The following is an 18169-nucleotide window of genomic DNA, read 5'->3' as shown; positions in this document are numbered from 1 at the left end:
TGAGATTTTATTGGGCCACCATTAAAAGATTAAACCCTGAAAGCTGACGAAATCACCTGATACCTACACTTTTTGCACTAGTTCCTATATCCAGAGGCTGTTTATCAAACACTAGCTATGACTTTTCTAAAATCCTAAATTTTCATCTGTTACATCTGTCTTCCTATGAACAATTCTCTACAGTCAGTCAGGTGACAAACTTTCTTCATAGGTTTTCCTGGAAAGTTTCATAGCTTGGAATAGTGACAAGCTTGGTGCAAGATACACAAAAAATGTTTGCAGAACTTAGATTTGGCCACAGGCTGATTAGTCTTTAAACAGATCCCTAACTGTCCTCAGGAGAACGGTGCTGCGGAACGCTATGGCAGAACTTTGCAGACCAAAATACGCGCTCTCTTAGTGGCTTCCTTGTGGCTATTGGGCGGAGGCTGCAAAATGTGCCTGCTATATCTTTAATCGCACCTACTCCTCTATAGTTAAGATGACTCCCTATCAGATGTTACATGGGGAACCACCCTCTCTAAAACATTTATACCCTTTCGGTACATGTGGGGAAGTACTGGTACAGAGAAGAAGCAGAAAGCGAGCTCCCAGAGCTCAGCCTGTTACCCTGATAGGATTAGCCAGGAAGCTGGATCAACTCCAAAGGGTCCTGTTTTGCCTTTCCTACGCAGAACCACACGTGTGACAAAACCCCCTGATCGTTACGTGCCTGAATTAATATCCGTGTGTCAGACTGTAGGGCCGGAGCCCCAGGATTACTCCCAAGTTATAAAGCTTCCTAAAGCTGATAGAATATGCTGGGAGGAAGCTATGAAAACCGAAATGGAGTCTATAAGGAAGCATGCTGTGTTTTCAGCTGCAACTCTTCCCCAGGGCAAGAAAGCTATTGGCACTCGATGGGTGTTTAAACTAAAACATAGCCAGACTGGAGGAGCACCGGTCTATAAAGCAAGGTTAGCGGCAAAGGGGTTTAGCCAAACAGCTCAGGACTATGATGAAATTTTTTCACCCACTGCCCAAGCTGAAACGTTTAGAACCGTTTTAGTCTATGCTGCCAGGCGTGGCTGGAAAACCAGGCATGTAGATGTAGAAACGGCATTCTTACACGCCCCGTTGGAGGAGGGGATAACTTTGTATATACAAGAGCCTGAAGGTTTTCAGAGCCCTCAAGAGGGGCAAGTATTGCGTTTAAATAAAGCCATATATGGTCTAAGGCAAAGCCCCCATCAGTGGAATGTCTGTCTAGATTCCCATCTGAGAGATATTGGGTTAACAGCATCAAAGGCTGACCCATGTTTTTATATGAAAGAAAGTGGAGAGAACCAGATACTTGTTCCTGATTTTGTAGATGATCTCATTATTTTGGCCAAGACACAGCAGAGAATTGAGGATGTATTGGTAGAGTTATGAAAACATCTAACTCTAAGGTCCCTTGGTCCCATTAGGAAGTATCTTGGAGTGAATATTATACCCACTCCTACTGGAGGTTACAAATTACACCAGTCACAGAAAATAATGGAGCTGTTAGAGAGGTGCAACATGACCTATTGTAAAGGTTGCAAAATACCTATGGTCCCTAATTCCATACAGACTGCAAGTATAGAGAGTCCTCCAAGCAATCGTGTATATCAATCCATAGTGGGCAGTGGGCAGTATCTTTCCCAATGGACTAGACCGGATGTTGCCTGTGCTATTAATTTAATGAGCAGGTTTGTCTCTGCTCCTACACAGCAACATTCCCAGGCACTTAAAAGACTTCTGAGATACCTAAAGCGTACTCTATATCATGGGCTGGTTCTTCATCCTCAAAGTCCAGAAGAACTAATTGTATATTCAGATGCCCAGATACAAGAAAGTCTATTTCAGGACTAGCTTTACTGCTTGCAGGCGCTCTGATCTGCTGGCGTTGTGTGAAGCAGACCTATGTTGCGCTATCCTCATCAGAGGCAGAGTATGGCAGTCTCTCCTTAGCATGCACTGAGGTGGTACGGTACAAACAATTGTTAACAGATCTAGGTCTTGAAACGAGTGCACCTATTCAAATCCTTGAGGACAATAAAGCCTGTATTGCAATGGCCAACTCAGAAGATCAAAAACAGAACCAAACATATAGATCTGAGACATGCAAATGTGAGAGAGGCAATAAGAAATTGTCTTATCGTGTTACACTATTGCCCTACAGAGACACAGCTAGCAGACATATTTACTAAACCGTTATCCGTGTCTAAGCATGAACAACTCTGCTGTAAACTAAATATACAAGATTGTACACTGGGACAAGACCTGAACGATTTGGAGGGGTGTTGAGGTCCAAAACCTAAGAAATCCCTCAGGTCTTGTGCACAGGAGAAAAGATACAGGCACTGTATCTGATGTAGCCTGTGGATATTTAATTCTGTTGAGCTCCATGTATCTAAGTGGCAGGTGCTACTAAGTGCAAACCCCGTGCACCTGAGTTTGGGCGTGGCCGTATGTATAAAGCAGGCCTGCAAACAAATGCTCCCCGGGGGCATTGGAGAATGTGGAGCCAGACGTGTGTTGTTGGCTGTTTGACCAGCATTGCTGTCTGCTATGTTGCTGTAAATATCTCCTGTAAATATACCTTGGTGGTGGAACCCAGCCTTCTGTTTTGGAGTGGTTATTTGCAACTGTTGTGCGTCCTGTGGGACAACCTTGAGCATCGGCTTCAAGTTTCTGCTGCGCAGCCGTTTATATTGCTCTGCTGGAAACTCTTACCCTCCACAACAATTTCTACTATACAAACCTATTAGTTTAAATTTAACTTCTAATTATCCATAAATGTTTGCCTTTTGGTTAGTGTACTGAACTAATGTTTAAGGAGCAAAGGCTTCCAAAGTTGACTTTCGAATAGAAAGAGCTTATTGGAAACCTGATCTCCCAAAACTAATACAAACTCCTGCTCCTACCTCAAATGAAAAGAGGGAGTTCATGCTGATGTCAAGGGATTTGAAACCAGGTCATTACTTCTAGAGCAATTCATTCTGTGCTCAGCTCTGAGTTTTTTATCTGCAATTTTATTGGATAGCATTCTTATACACTCATTCCATAACTCTCACACCTAACTTCATTCTGGTCTCTGCCAGTTTCACTACATAGGACATTGATACTGTGCTTTCAGAAACATAATTCCCATGAAGATCTTCCCTGTTTGAAAGGCCATCAACAGAACACACAGCTAGGACATATGGGTATTCCTTTTCTTAAGACACACTGACTTCCGGGAGTTCTTGAAGTGGTACTTCTCAGTGATTCTAAAAATTTAAGATGCCAACGAATGGATGCACATAGTTTTCCTTGGAATACAGGTACGCACCACGTAAAGACAGGGCTACGTTCTCTGATTAGGTCATTAAGTAAACATTCAGCCCAATCTTTAGCTGGCTGTATAGGCTACTGAAGATAGATTGCCTCTTCTTTGCATTAAGAACCTCTTTGTTGGGAAACAGATACTCTGCTGCAGGCCATGGGAGACCCGAGTGCCTCATTAAAAGCCTCTTTATAGTTCTTTGACACAGTCATATATGCAGTCTGTTGTTAAGTGGAAGGTTGTTAAAGCAGTGCACGCCTGCATGAAAGACTTCTTCTGGATCAGGCTAAGAAATAATCAAGTCCAGCAACCCAATTCTCCTAGTGGCCCATCAACTGTCTTTGGGGAGTCCACAAGCAGGAGATGCTGCCATCAGTCTTTGCCCATCAAGCTATTTCTGATCCTGGAGGTAGTATATAACCATAGTTACTAATGGGCAGTTCTCCATAAATGTCTAATCCACTTTCAAAAGACACCCAAGGTAATGGCCATCACCACATCTTGCTGTAGTCAATGTTATAAATTATGTACTGTGGGAAATATTTCCTTTTGGTCATTCTTAATCTCCTGTCGTCAGTTTCATTGAATTATTTCTGATTCAAACACTGAGAAAGAGGAAGGAAACCTTCTCCCTACCATGTATAATTATTTTATTATTATTAATAGTATTTACATACTGCTTTTCAACAAACAACTTTACAAAGCAGTTAACAGAAAACAAAATAAAATAACTAAGGGCACAATCCTAACCAACTTTCCAGCACTGACCTAGCTGCAATGCAGCCCCAAAGTAAGGTAATAAACATACCCTTACGTTGAGGAGGCCCCCTTGACTGCCTCCCCACTGCAGGATGCAGTGCACGTCACATTGGCACAGCTATGTCAGTGCTGGAAAGTTGGTTAGGATTACACCCCAAATGGTTCTCTGCCCTAAAAGGGCTCACCATCTAAAAAGACAGACACCAGCAAACAGCCAACAGAAACGACCTTGTACTGGGATGAAAGGAATATCTCCTCCTGGCAAATATAAGAGGAGTACCAGTTGAAAAAGGTGACTATTGCCCAGTTAGCAGGGGATTATAAACCTCACTTATGTTCACCACCATCACCTTTTGTAAAACTAAGAAGTTCTCAATTTGTAGCATTTCCTCATAAGGAAGGTGCTTAAGGCCTCTCGATCATTTTGGTTGCCCTCATCTACACCTTGCCAGTTCTATACAGACCAGCGTCCCAAGTTTGAGATGTGGGAATCAGAACCAGTATTCCAGGTGAGGTCACACCATAGACACAGAGCATTAAGAGTCTTATTCTTGATCCACTAATGACCCAGGACATAATTTGCCATTTCCCCCCTTTCTCAGCTGTCTTGCACTACAGACACTATCTTCATTGAGCAATCCATCACGGCAAGGGTGCCCAAACCCTGGCCCGGGGGCCATTTGCGGCCCCCGGGGACTCCCAATCCGGCCCGTGGGGAGCCCCCAGTCTCCAATGATCCTTAGGCCCTTCGGAGGCTTGCTGGAGCCCACGCTGGCCCAACGCAACTGTTCTCAGCATGAGGGCGATTGTTCAATCTCTTGGGTGAGCAGTGGGACGAGGGCTCCCTCCACTGCTTGCTGTTTCATGTCTGTGAAGCAGCAGTGGCAGTGAAGGAAAGAACAGCTTTGCTTTGTGCAAAGCCTTTTATAGGACTTGAGCTATTGCAAGACCTTCATTCATTCATATAAGTTCCACCTCTAATATATGCATAATATAATATACAGGTTGCATGCAGAATCCAGGAATTTGTAATTTGGAAACCAAACATTTTGAACAATATTGAGAAGACATTCGCATAGTCAGTTATCCCCATCACAGCAGGGAAGGCTGCTTCTATAACGAAAGTTATTCTTTATCATGCACATTTCTTTTACGCAAAACTGTACTCACTGATGGGAAAACAAAATTTATGCACCCCTGAAAAATCATGAGGCAGGTCAACAGTTTGGAGAAGATAGTGTTCTCAATGTTGCATTGTTCTGAAGACATTCTTCTTAACAAATATCCTCTGATGAGGTTTTTGCATATCTTGAGGTTACTATTACCCTGTGCATGCCTGATCTCGTCTGATCTCAGAAGCTAAGTAGGGTCAGGCTTGGTTAGTACTTGGATGGGAGACGGCCTGGGAATACTGGGTGCTGTAGGCTTATACCATAGTCTTTTGAGACTGAAGGTTGCCAACCATTTTGTACATGTGAATTTATTGTCTAGTATATATAATCATATGAGAAACTCCTGACAGGCAAACAGATAGAATAAGTCATCAATCAGAAAATTGCTTATGTTATCATTCCAGTTATCCAAGGCTCCTTTAGAAAGCTTTACTCCAAGTTCATATTTTTCAGATGTTTATCTTAAAACTCTTAAAGTAACAGGACCGATGAGCCAGCTTAAAACTCTTATTGCCTGCCCATGCACTCCAAGCCATAAAGAATGGAAATTCAGTCAGGAAAGCTCCCAGAATGTTTTATTGGGGGGTGGGGGTGGGGTGGGGGAGAATTGACAAATGGGCTCATATTATGTTGCAACTTGCCACAACATGACCCTTAATTGTTAGAACAGCATATAGAAGCCCCTCTACTTAAGAGGAGGTTAGGTTCCAAGGCTCTGTTTCCAAGATCCAAAATCATTATCAGAAGCCATATTTACAGCATACCTGCAGTACAGTGTTCTATATTGCATGATCTTATCTTGAAAAGCAAGCTAACAGAGGTTGCTCAGGTTGGCTGGAATACGATAGTGAGCAAGAATTAATAAAGAAGCTTCTCTCCTTCTAAGAATCACATCTGTGCAGCAGCCCTGTACTAACAGCTAGTACATTAATGCTCTTCACACTTTTCTGCTTTTACACTTGAAAGTCTGGGAGTATCCTGGAGTGCCTTTCAGTGGATTCAAAGTTTTGTGGAAGCAAGATACAGAAATATTCTCCTTTCTCCAAAAGTACATCCAAATACATGTAAAAGAACCTAAGTGTTAAATCTTTTACCCGGCTCTCTCCAATATTCTCATTAGAGCAGGGCTTTTCAGACTGGAGTGCTGTGATGCCCCAGGCTGTGGGCCCTGGTCTATTTCCCCTTAAGGGATGGGGACAGCCAGGAGGCAGGGAAGAGGCAGTGGCACAATCCCCAGGATCATGCAGCTCAGGGGGGCTGCAGGGGCTTGGGTACACTTACCTGAGCCTCCTGCAGCCTCCCAGGGGTGAGGGGAGCCCTGCGCGGCTGTCCGAAGCTTCACAAGTGGAAGTGGAGTGATCGCGCTCTGCTTCAGTTAAACCGGAAATGGAGCGCAATCACTCCACTTTCACTTATGAAGCATCAGGGAGCCCTGCAGACAGCCGTGCAGGGCTCCCTGCACCCCTGGGAGGCTGGAGGAGGCTCGGTTAAGTGCATCCAAGCCCCTGCAGTCCCCCGAGCGGCGCAATCCTGGGGAACGCCTTCCCCCTGCTGCCTTCACCCCAACCCCGCTGCCTCCCTCCCACCCCCACAAGAACTCACTGCAACTTTCAAACTCCCTGGGAGTTGGAAAACTGCAGCATTAGGGTATTTCCATTATTATTAACATGCTTTGTTACTCCATTCTTGTTATGGGCCCATTTTTTTCTCACATTAGTGGTCCCTGCAACCAGTACCTGCCTCAATCAGACAGCCCAGACTTGCGATAGAGACTTCAGATGATGGAATCATCAACTAGCAACACCTGTATCTTGAAAAGTTTGTAAATTCAGTGTTAAGTAGAAGAGGTTCTGCATATTCTTGTGTCACAGAGGGTTTGGTTCACAGAGCAGTACTACAGTGAAGCATATTCACATTTTTAAGTTTTGGATTTCCACAACATATGCTCTCTTATTTAAAAAGCAGACCCAGCAAGTCCATGATACATATTAACACCCGGGGAATTTTTTTTTTAAAAAGACTTGCGAAGGACTTCATTTTAGCCTCTGTTCTCCATTTTGATGAACCTACTCTCAGTGAAAATATTTCTCAGTTTTTGGAAGTTATCTACTGCAGCAAAATAGGTCATGCGGGAGGTTAAAATAGATTTTAATTGCTCTGGTAACAATTACTGAACACATAAGATTAATAAAGTCAACATACTGTATAAAAGCAAGTCCATTATTCTTTTGACTCTGGGTAGATTCAGACAACTATGGTTTATTAGGTTATGAATGCATCTAAGCTCATGTGCCCCTTCCCCTCATCACTGAGCCAGGATCATGGTTTGCTTAAACCAGTTCCGTGGCTCATCTAAACTTGGAACTCTGCTGTAATTGTCATTTATGCACCAAGAATTAAGTCACCACTTTCTGGTTTCATTATGGCTAGTAAACCACAGAATTGCTGCCAAAACCAGCAGGCCATGTCTCTTCCACCTCTCTTCCCTGTAGTTTCTGCAGATATTGTGTTGCACATTGACTCTTGTCATGCTGCTACCATAAGCAACCAGTGAAGTGAATACAGGGGAACGTGAAGCATGACATTACAGGTCAGGTAGCACGAGACACTGGTGACGCATAGGTGCTGGTTTCCATTGGATTTCCGTCTTCTATGATATCCAGCGGCTCCTACGTGTCCAGTAATTCAACCAAGTCCTTCTAAAACTGCATTGTCAGTTTCATGAACATTGTACAACTAATTTACACACACATTTAAAAAGGGATTTTCTCACCTGTCTCAAAAGTTAAATTATAACCCACATTACCTAAATATTGTGAAGATGCACAACATATTGTTTTGCACTATGCTTAGAACTTCAGAGCATTAAGCATTTATAGAACAAAACTGCTTTAAAACCAAAGCATTTAAAATATAAGTATTTAAAACATAATTTACATGAAGTATTTAATTATATTTTGTACAAGGGGGACCATAAGTCAGAGTGGCTAAATTGCTATTTAATCTCAGGAAACATTTCTACTGGCATGGTCTTAAGAGCATGTCTCCTAGTAAGATGTAGACCAGAATGTACTGACTACATAAAGTATAATTTTCGTCCCTGTAGCATTCTTTGTGTGTGTCTGTGTTTTATTGAGTTATCTAAAAGGCAACTTTCAGCTTATCATTTCCATAAACTGCAATGCACAAATAGAATGGGGGCGATTATTTCCAGATGAGGAAAGGCTCTGCATGCCCCAAAACTTATGAAGGCTCATTTTAATAAGAAAATTTCACCTTCATTGTTTCATACAACATTGAGCTGGCATATACTGTTTGTTCCGATACGGTTTTTTTTCTTTCCTAACTCCCTACTTAAGTGACTGAATGGTCAATCCTATAACCACCACCACCCCACCCTGCCAATACAGCCATGCCACCAGAGCAACCTCTGCATTCTGGGGAGGCACAGTACCAGACGTCTCCACCAGGTAAAAAAACATTTGTTCCCTTGCTTGGGGAGCAAGCCTCTGCTGCCATGATGGGTCTAGTTGGACCTGTACCAGCAACTGCTGACACAGGTCCAAGTGGACCTGGGAAGGTAACCTGAGGCTGGGAGGGAGGATAGGGTATTGGCAATGCTGCTGCTTTTCATCTGCCCACACTGACTTACCAGCACCAAGGCTCCTCTAGAGGCCATTGTTGCACTGCCACAGCAGCCCAGAATGGCAGGTCACACTTTGCCATGCCCCTGGAACACAAGTTCTGGTGCTGCTGGTCCATAGAATTGGGCCATTAGCCTGCAACCCTATACACTTTCCTGGGAGTAAGTGCCACTGAATTCAATTACTTACTTCTGAGAAGACACAAATAGGATTACACTGTTACAGTACCAGTAAGAAGTGCAAAGAACAGAATTAATCCATTACACTGCTAAATTAAGTCAAAAAATTAAACGGAAATGGTACACCACTACAAACCATGAATTCAGCTAGTGGAACACTTTGGATCAAATGTTCATGTATAATAAAAAATAACAATCTTTAAAGGAAATCATTCAAGGTAGAGAACAGGCTCATTCCAAATAACACACTAAGAAATTTTAATCGATCCTTAAAGTATTCCTTGTGCGGTTATTGGAGTACAGAATAGCAAGCAACAACTTGGGCAAGTATCTCTCCCGTTCTCATTAAGAGAGCTTACAGCAAGAGGCACAGCAAAAGTCTTGTAAGTATCTGCAGTCAAAGTTAGACAACAATGTGGCTAATCAAGAAAGCTTGGATTCAGATGGCAAATCACACAGCAATAGTGGTTAAAAAGAATAAGAATATCCAATGAAAAGCATCAGAATCACATACTGTATCAAGTAATTGCTATGCTGTTGCACAGCTGATACAGCAATGTTTCCTCAACACTTTAAAAAAAACAACTAGGGTCACACTTTCTTTTATTAACTTGCTATGTTCAAAGTACTTCAGATCTGAAACCTCACTGAGTATACCTGCCATAATCCTTCACCCCACATACCAATCTTGAGCCAATTGCTAAGCTTCTCTTGGCCTGAATTTCTTTCCAATTCGTACACTTGCCTCTTCCAATGACACTGTCTTCACACTGGGCCCACAAAAGTAGGGAGTTCACTAAACTATTCTTTCCTTCCAGGTGTGGGTGGACTCGTCCCCCATGTCTTGACTGGAAAGGCCAACACCAGCACTCAAAACTACTTCTGTCTTCCTATGGCACCATGTTCCTAGACAAGGATAGTTAAGATCTGTGAAATCTTTCTTGAGCAGCTTCCTTCCAAAGAAGCCACTCAAAACTGTACAAGATCTATGGAATGACTTCCATTAGAACTAAAATCTAATCAAGGGAAAATTATGAATAGACTTGAAGACAGGATGATCAGATGCTATTTTTATGCTTTAGTGTAATAAGAGAACGTAGGTTGGGCACTTCTGCTGTCTTAGTCACAGTAAGACTAGACTATACAGCTGCTTTCATATGATCAGTAATTTCCTTCCTTGTGTAGGAAGCAACAATTTTATCACATAAGATTTTTCATAAATTATAGGACTTAGTATTTTCCTTCTTTCCATGTCTTTCTTTCCAAGCAGAAGAAGTAAAAAATGACAGTCCTTCCATTCAAACTGTACAGGTCCCTCACATCAGCAGTTACCAACCCATTCCATGATTGTACTATGATAACCAATAAGGAATTCTTGATACCATCATGAATGGAATCTGATGGAGAGGGAATCTACCCTAACAATGTAAACAGCAGAACTCTGGGTTTGCTTTATTGGCTAGATTTTTTTTTTTAATTTGGCCATTTTGCTATCATTATGCCACATCATTCTTCAGATGAGGACAGTCTTGCAAATCTTATATAGACATTTGCCATACTGCAGAATTAAATTTGTTGAGTTTGCTAACAGTGAAAACTTTGGATTTTACAAATGCTAGCCTTCTATTATTCTATAAAACAATCACAATGAGATTAAATCTGCAACATATGAGATTGAATCTGCAAGGGATTCTTTAGCAAAATATTATACCATTTAACGCATCATTTGGATAATGTTTAAGATTACTCCTGTGTTTCAAATTAAGCCTGGCAAGATGACTTCAATGCAGTGCCTTTGAGGGAACAGAACCTACAAAATGGGCAAGGTATAAGTCATAATTTAGTTTCCTCATTTTCCAGGCAGTGATAGGATGAAAGTCTTTAGGAAAATTCACACTATAGAATTGGCTGAAACAGGCTACATAATGGAAAATGTAAAGCTGATTTTTTTTTTTTAAAAGACAGGAATGGGGTTGTGTCTGAACATGAAAGCATCAGACAAAGCTAAAACCAAAAGCGGTTCATGAATACATGTAGCTTTCCTTTTGCCTTTAACCTGGGAATGCAATAAGTATGTGCATGAATAGCTGGATTTCCTATCTTCAACCAAGAACATGTATTGAGATATTAGCTCCACCAGCAAAACTATTCTGCATGCAGAGGATTATATTTTCCACTTCCTAAACCACCAGGCAATAGAGAATTCTTTCCAGGGGGTTGCATGTCCAAGCAATGCTTACCACTGCACTGGACTAGCTTATCTACTCCCAATCTGCTCCAACTTCTGCCATCCATTTTTTTTTTAACTTTGTTTTGGTTCACAAAACTTTTACTTACTAACTGCATAGATGCCTTTCCAGCTTAAAACCTTCTTGTGTTCAGCACTGTTGCATAATATGAAGACTGGCAAAAACTTGATATACGATACAACTGTGCTTTGTGCACCATGGGATGAAACAGAGTTAAAGGAAGTTCTTTAAAAAACTAGGGCATATAGATATTCTTATCAAATGCTAAAGTTAAGCACAAGACCCTAGAAGTTGCAAGCTAGGGTAGAATATGAAACTGTTATTTATTATACTTCTTTTGAGTGTGTTATTAGGTACTTAAGAGCTTCTAGCTTAAAGCTTTGATGCTGAAGACATTCATTTTTTGAATCATTTAGTATAATTCATTTTTACAGTTAGTGGCAATTAAGTTGTGTATTAGTATTTTCTGGATCACAAGAGCTATTCACAGCAAAAATATAATTTTTACTATTTCTTAGGAAAAACTCAGTGGTGATGTATTGTGCTTCATTTCACACTCTGCATACATCCTCTAAAAATTTAGTCTCTCCTAGCTCATACGCTGTACAAGTTAGTAAATATTTATTTAAAATATCAACATGAAGATGACTACATGTCCTAAATAAAAGGACCATGGGCTTGATACAGCCCATGGAAGCTCTTTATCCGACCCCCATGACAACTGGGCTCTCCCAGCAACATCTTCAGCTGCTCTTAGCTGCTGAATTGCCAATGCATCAATTTACAGAAGTGGCTCTGCTGAAAAGGCAACACTGGGAGAGTCCAATTATCATGTGGGCCACTCTTTCAGCAGCACCACTTCTGCTGAAAGGGCAGCCCATATGATAATTGAGCTCTCCCAGTGCCACCCTTTCAGCAGTGCACTTCTGTCAATGTGCTGGAAGGCGGTCTCAGAAGGTGAGGAACAGCATGAGGAAAGGAGCAGACCAAAAGGGGTTTGAAAAGGGAGAAGATGCTAAGGCAGTGAGAGAACCCAATTATCACACAGGCCATCTTTTCATCAGTGCTGCTTCTGTTGAGGTATATACTTTGCAGAGCACCTCTTAGCTGCTGAGCTAAGACGTAAGGTCACAGTTGAAGTGGTGCTGCTGAAAAGATGGCCTGCATGATAACTGGACTGCACCATATCTTGAAACTATGATCAAAATTTGCAAATTTTCTGTCATTTGTACCTAACAAGTTCCTAAATGAGAAAAAGATGTATATTTCTGCTTATCACCCTATCTGCTTATCACTCTTATTATTCTGCTTATCATGAGTGCCAGAAGTGACATCTTAAATGATAAGATGTCACTTCTGGCCCTCACCAGGCACCTTGAATGCAGTTCAACCCACTGTATGAAACAAGTTTGACACCCCACCCTAAAATGTCATCCACAATTGTGGATGTACCAAATGTACCACAATTGTGCATGCAGCAATAACATTTTGGAATATAGCAATGTTACCGTTATTGCAACAATACCAGCTATTAGCTTCTTAGTAGGTTAGTGTAGTCCATGAATTAGGGCTTGCAACTGGAATAGGATTTTTACTCTGAAATCGGACTTCACAGCAGTATACACTTCAACAGCTACTATTACTAGCTGCAAAACAGGTAGTATTTCAATACCATCACAAACACCAGCCAGGAATGTGGCTCCAGATGCAAGACACATCTGCAGAAAGGCTTAACATCATGTCTCTGAGTCTCCTAGCTATCTTATCAACATAGTTTTGTGTTGTATCTCATCTATTGTAAGATGCTGTGGGAATTTTTGCATGAAAGGCAGGTAATAAATCTTTAAAATAAGGTTTCATGGCTTAAAAGCAAGATAAACAAGAACACCCTCCAAAAATCTTATATCTTCCATGCACATTATATGCAGTGGTAATTTGTACTGGGGCTATGACTACTGTGTCAACCTGCTGCATTCTTTTATTCAACAAAGAATTGGAAATAGCCTCTACTAAAAAAATTTGATAATGGAGAAGTGGACTGTTCCATTTAACTGAGTGTTTAGAAAATACTAGCACTTCAATGGCTAGAGCGGAGGCGTCAAACGTAAGGCCAATGGGCTGGATGCTCTTTATCCAGCCCCCTGTTATAATTGAGCTCTCCCAGAGCTGACCTTTCAGCACTACCACTTGTACTGAGGGGCTGGGAGGGGGAGACAAGGAGGCCTCAACAGGAATGCTATTGGGGAAAGGGGTAGGGCTCTCCTATAATCTAAAAATATCATCAAGATTTGCACATTTTTCCTTCTGTCATTTGCAGCTCATGATTTCCTATGTGAGAACAAAGTGCTTATTTCTGGACTTCATTTGCTTAATGACAATACTTCCTGCTTAATGATGTCACTTCCGGCTCTCCGCAAGAGCCATGAATGACATTTGGCCCACTACACAAAACAAATCTGACACCCCTGGGTCAGAGACACTGACTGTATGCAAGATTATTAGACTAGTCATGTGTGAACTAGTCTGTGTTCACCAGTAAGTACTACTTGCAAAAACGTGATTGTGGATTGCATATAGACTAGTATTCAGAAAATAACATTCTTCATATCATGTTCTAGAGTGAACAAAATGTATGTACATCTCCTACTTAATGACTGTAAAAAAATTTTCAGACGGAATGATGCAAAAACATGTATCATTTTAAATGTCCTTTATTGTACTGTAGTATAATTGTTCTCAATGTGAATGTTCTGTTGATACAATCTAGTCAACCTAACATGCAACCAATTAGGCAGCACATGAAGACATGCAGTAGAAATGCCCTACCTTACTACAGCTATTCAAACTGTTAATGTAATGAAGTTAGAAGGCTCCTCATGAGAAACCCTGGAGCAGATCTAGACAGACAAAATTGTCATGCCACACCCCATCTTCCGAATAGCAAGCAAAGCAACTTCATCTAATGAATCTACACCATCCATATTGCCTGAACTGTATAGTCAAAACCATAAACAGATTTTTATCAGCTCTGAAATTGCTCATACTGCCTATGGTACTATTACTCTGACAGACATTGCAATCCTCTCTCCAACCTGCTGCATCTTGTCTTTCTGACTGCCATTTAGAACATGTCTAGATAATGCTTTGTGCTATGAAAATGTATGGTATCTCCGGATGCTTTTGTGATACAGCTAAATATTGAGCACTTACAGTTGTAACCCAAATCTATATTTTTGTTGTTGGATATTTTCCACATAAAAGAAAAAGGTAACTAAGCAACCAGGCTTTCTCCAAATGCTGGAGTAGCATAGCTAAATTTCTTACTAAGCATCAAGTCTATACAGGTTAAGTACATACAAAATCTCTCTATGAACAAAAAATCCCACACAATTAAGATTCTTTGAGTTAGAGTTCTCGTCTGAAAAGAAACTTACTTCCTCAATAAACTACTAAAGAAAGCAGTTATGAAGAATAATTCTGTACCCTTGACTAGCAGAAGGGCCTCTTGTGCAGAAGACCTTCTAAACTCATATCCTCAAAGATAAACTATTACACTAGTTTCACAAGAGACAAGATTCTTGGGAAATAAACCTGGAGATAAACTGTATCATGCTCCCAAGGAACTGATCATATGGTTGGCATAAAGACCCAGGATGAGCCATAAAGTAAGAGAGTTCTCTCCTTTGCAAGAACTGACCTTCACTTCTCACATTCTTAATGTATTTTCTTACTAGTCTGTGCCATGCACTATATAGTTTACCTGGAAATGCAATGAGATTTTCTACATATAAACACAGTTTAAAAAAATTCATCTCAGGTAAATGATACAGCATAGAAGGACTTGAACAGTCTTTGAGTGTGGTAATCAGGAAAGCTAGTTTCTAAAAAAACTATGAATATTTCACAGAGCTACGCAATGCATATAACACATTTGAAAGAACCTCTTTTATTAAAACTGCCCCAAAACATTATTCAGGTATTACCAATTCTGAAGCGAGTTTGAGAATGTGTCAGCAACTGCCCAAACACTGTAGAACACTGGTGAGAATTTTTCACTATTCATAGCCCAATGTCTCTTAGGGAAGCCAATTTGAAGCCAACGACATACTGAAAATAACATGGAAAAATGAGGCAAAGTAAAATATTGTGGGGGAAGCGGCAACCAAAGAGGAGTCCATATAGTACTAAGCTTTCTTGGCTCTCGAAATTCTGAGTAGTGTGTAATGCAATGCTGTGATGGGAAGACAACTGAGCGAGGTGTCAGCAGAAGAGATTCTGTATTATTGTCAAGTACCAAGTTTAAGTAAATGTTAGTTATTACATGAGCACAAAGGTGGAGGCAAAAGGTCAGCATTTCTGTTACAGCCTTTTTTCACTCAACAACTTGACAAATACCTACCAACCAGCTTAAAGCATATCTCCCTTTCATACTGAAGTAGCAACGGACTATTGTTGCAGAATTTGAATGCACAGGAAAATGCAGACAGTAGATAGTCATGAATACATACTGGATCATCTCCAGCAGGAACATTGCCATCCAGTTCTTCCAACTGTTTATCACCCATTTCCTCAAACAGATAACTTTCTCTGGGAAGGAAGTCTGGCATTCCTACTGCTGGGATGCCCTTCCTCCTGGGAGGCAGGACCGAGACCTTGATTGATGGATACTACTCCCACATTGGGGGGGCATCCCTCTGATCTCCAGTTTCGGTCCTGCCTTCCAGGAGCTAGGACAGACCTTAGTTGTGCTCCTGCACGACTTTCACCCTTTTTCCTTGGATCACTTCTGGGGGGTAATCTTGCGTCCCCCACCCCTTCCACTCTCAGGCTCTGGTCGACAGCCAGAGCCCATCTAGCCTGCGATGGTGGGGGAAAGGAGCAGCAGCAGCAGCCGGCTTCAGCGTGGGTGGCTCGCCCCCCGCTGTAAGAAGACCCCCCCCACGCAGGTGGGTCTCACCCAGCTCGCTGGCAGGCGGACCCGCACCAGGACGACCACACATCGGGGCCAGAGCCTAGCCCCGACCAAGTGGGAGGCGCCATCTCCCACGCGCAGGAAATCCTGCTGCGCCATCCAGGGAGAGCGGGAGGAGGAGTGAACTGTGGGCTCCAGCAACACTGCGCCCCGCTGGAGGCTCCGTCTAGCAGCCCCCCGCTCCCCCCATAGCGGCAGCGGAGTGGAGGCAGCTGTGAAGAGACAGCAGGCAGCAAGGCCCCCCCACACTCGGCACGCCCCCCCCCCACAGCCAACCAGCACCGACAGCCGATTGAGTAAGACCTGGACAAGCGACGCCACCCCTTCCCTCAGCGGTGGGCAGGCGTGGAGGAGAAGGGAGCCATTGGCCTAGCGCACCCGCAGGCAGGCGCAACCTCCCCCCCCCAAAAATGGGTCAAACATGGGGAAAGTGAACCCCGGTTACAGCGCTCCTTTCCCCCCCTCCACAGGCGGGCGTGTGCTTCCACTGCACGCCGCTGCCACCACCGCTGCCACCTCCAATGCGGGGGGGGGGCAAGATCAAAGGAGGGGCATTGGGATAAGTCCATCCTAGCCCCTTCCCCCAGGCACAGCCCCCCGGCGACCAGACCTGCCAGACAGGCAGACACGCTGGAGAAAGGGGGGGAGGAACTGGGGAATGGGAGGTGGGTCACTCGAGGACAGGCTGAACTGACCCATTCACCCCTAATCTTTCAGCCTTGCAACTCGAGGTCCCCATGGAGGACGGGAGCCAGCAGTGGCAGGGCCAGCAGCCCCAAGGTGCAAAGGGTGAACTTCCAGTATTATTATTATTATTAACAGTATTTATATACCGCTTTTCAACTAAAAGTTCACAAAGCGGTTTACAGAGAAAAATCAAATAACTAATGGCTCCCTGTCCCAATAGGGCTCACAATCTAAAAAGATGCAAAAGAACACCAGCAGATAGTCACTAGAAGAAACACTGCTGGGGTGAGGAGGGCCAGTTACTCTCCCCCTGCTAAAAAGAGGAGCACCCACTTGAGAGTGCCTCTTACCCAGTAAGCAGTAGTCCAATCCAGTGCCCCGGCCAACCTAGGGGGCCACGGCCCAGCCTCATACCAGAATGGGCCAGGCCAGGAAGGACTATCCATTCATTCTCAAAGCCAAATTGAGAACATAGTTCTCCAGATCTTGGGAGAGGCCAGAGGCTCCAGCACCATAGGGGGAAGAGAAAGCGTAAAAGGACCCTCCCCACCCTCCTCTTCCACCTCAGATTCCAGTAGCCCTGAAAGGGAGCCCCCCCCCCCACAAGCAACCTAAGTGCCGGAGCACTAAGGGCAAGACAAGCAAGACTAAGCACTTTAAGGGGTCTAGCAGTGCTGCCTCGTCAGACCCCAGGAGTTAGTCACCCCTGACCCATCAGAGGACTGCAGGTAGGAGGGGGAGCTCATGGGTGAAGAAGAGGAAAACCCAGAGGAGGGCAGGGGCAAGCTCTTCCCGCTGTATATATACCCCCGCCTCCTGGCCAAGGCAGCAGCCATATTAAATCTAGGCCCCGAAAGGGAAACCGAGGCACCTGAAGCCTCACAAACCTGGTTCAAAGTTCCTGTTTCCCCAGAAATCTTCTGTTTTCTGGAAGGCAGGTTCCGTTCCCTGAAGCCTTCAGGCAGGTTCTAGAGGCAGAATGGGCGGCACCCACCAGGTCCCGGCGCACCCCATGCTCGGCGGATAAACTTTACTCACTGCCAGCTGATATTATGGATCAACTTAGGGTCCCAGCCATAGACTCCCCTGTGGCAGCACTGTCCTTCTCCACTGTGCTGCCCTCTGAAGGGGATGGGGGACCCAGGGATCCATGCAACCGAAGGGTGGAGAGCGCCC

General features: G+C 43.3%; 1 protein-coding gene across 3 annotated transcripts in view; it reads right to left on the bottom strand.

Moving 5' to 3' along the window:
- Window positions 1–18169, bottom strand: part of PKP4 (plakophilin 4) — a 156293-nt gene that overhangs the window by 118584 nt on the left and 19540 nt on the right. The window lies entirely within an intron of this gene.

The sequence above is a fragment of the Tiliqua scincoides genome, chromosome 1 (genome assembly GCF_035046505.1).
Source record: "Tiliqua scincoides isolate rTilSci1 chromosome 1, rTilSci1.hap2, whole genome shotgun sequence".
NCBI classification, from domain to species: Eukaryota; Metazoa; Chordata; class Lepidosauria; order Squamata; family Scincidae; genus Tiliqua; species Tiliqua scincoides.
The sequence above is the reverse complement of the archived record's forward strand: the minus strand, read 5'-3'. Positions and strand labels throughout refer to the sequence as shown.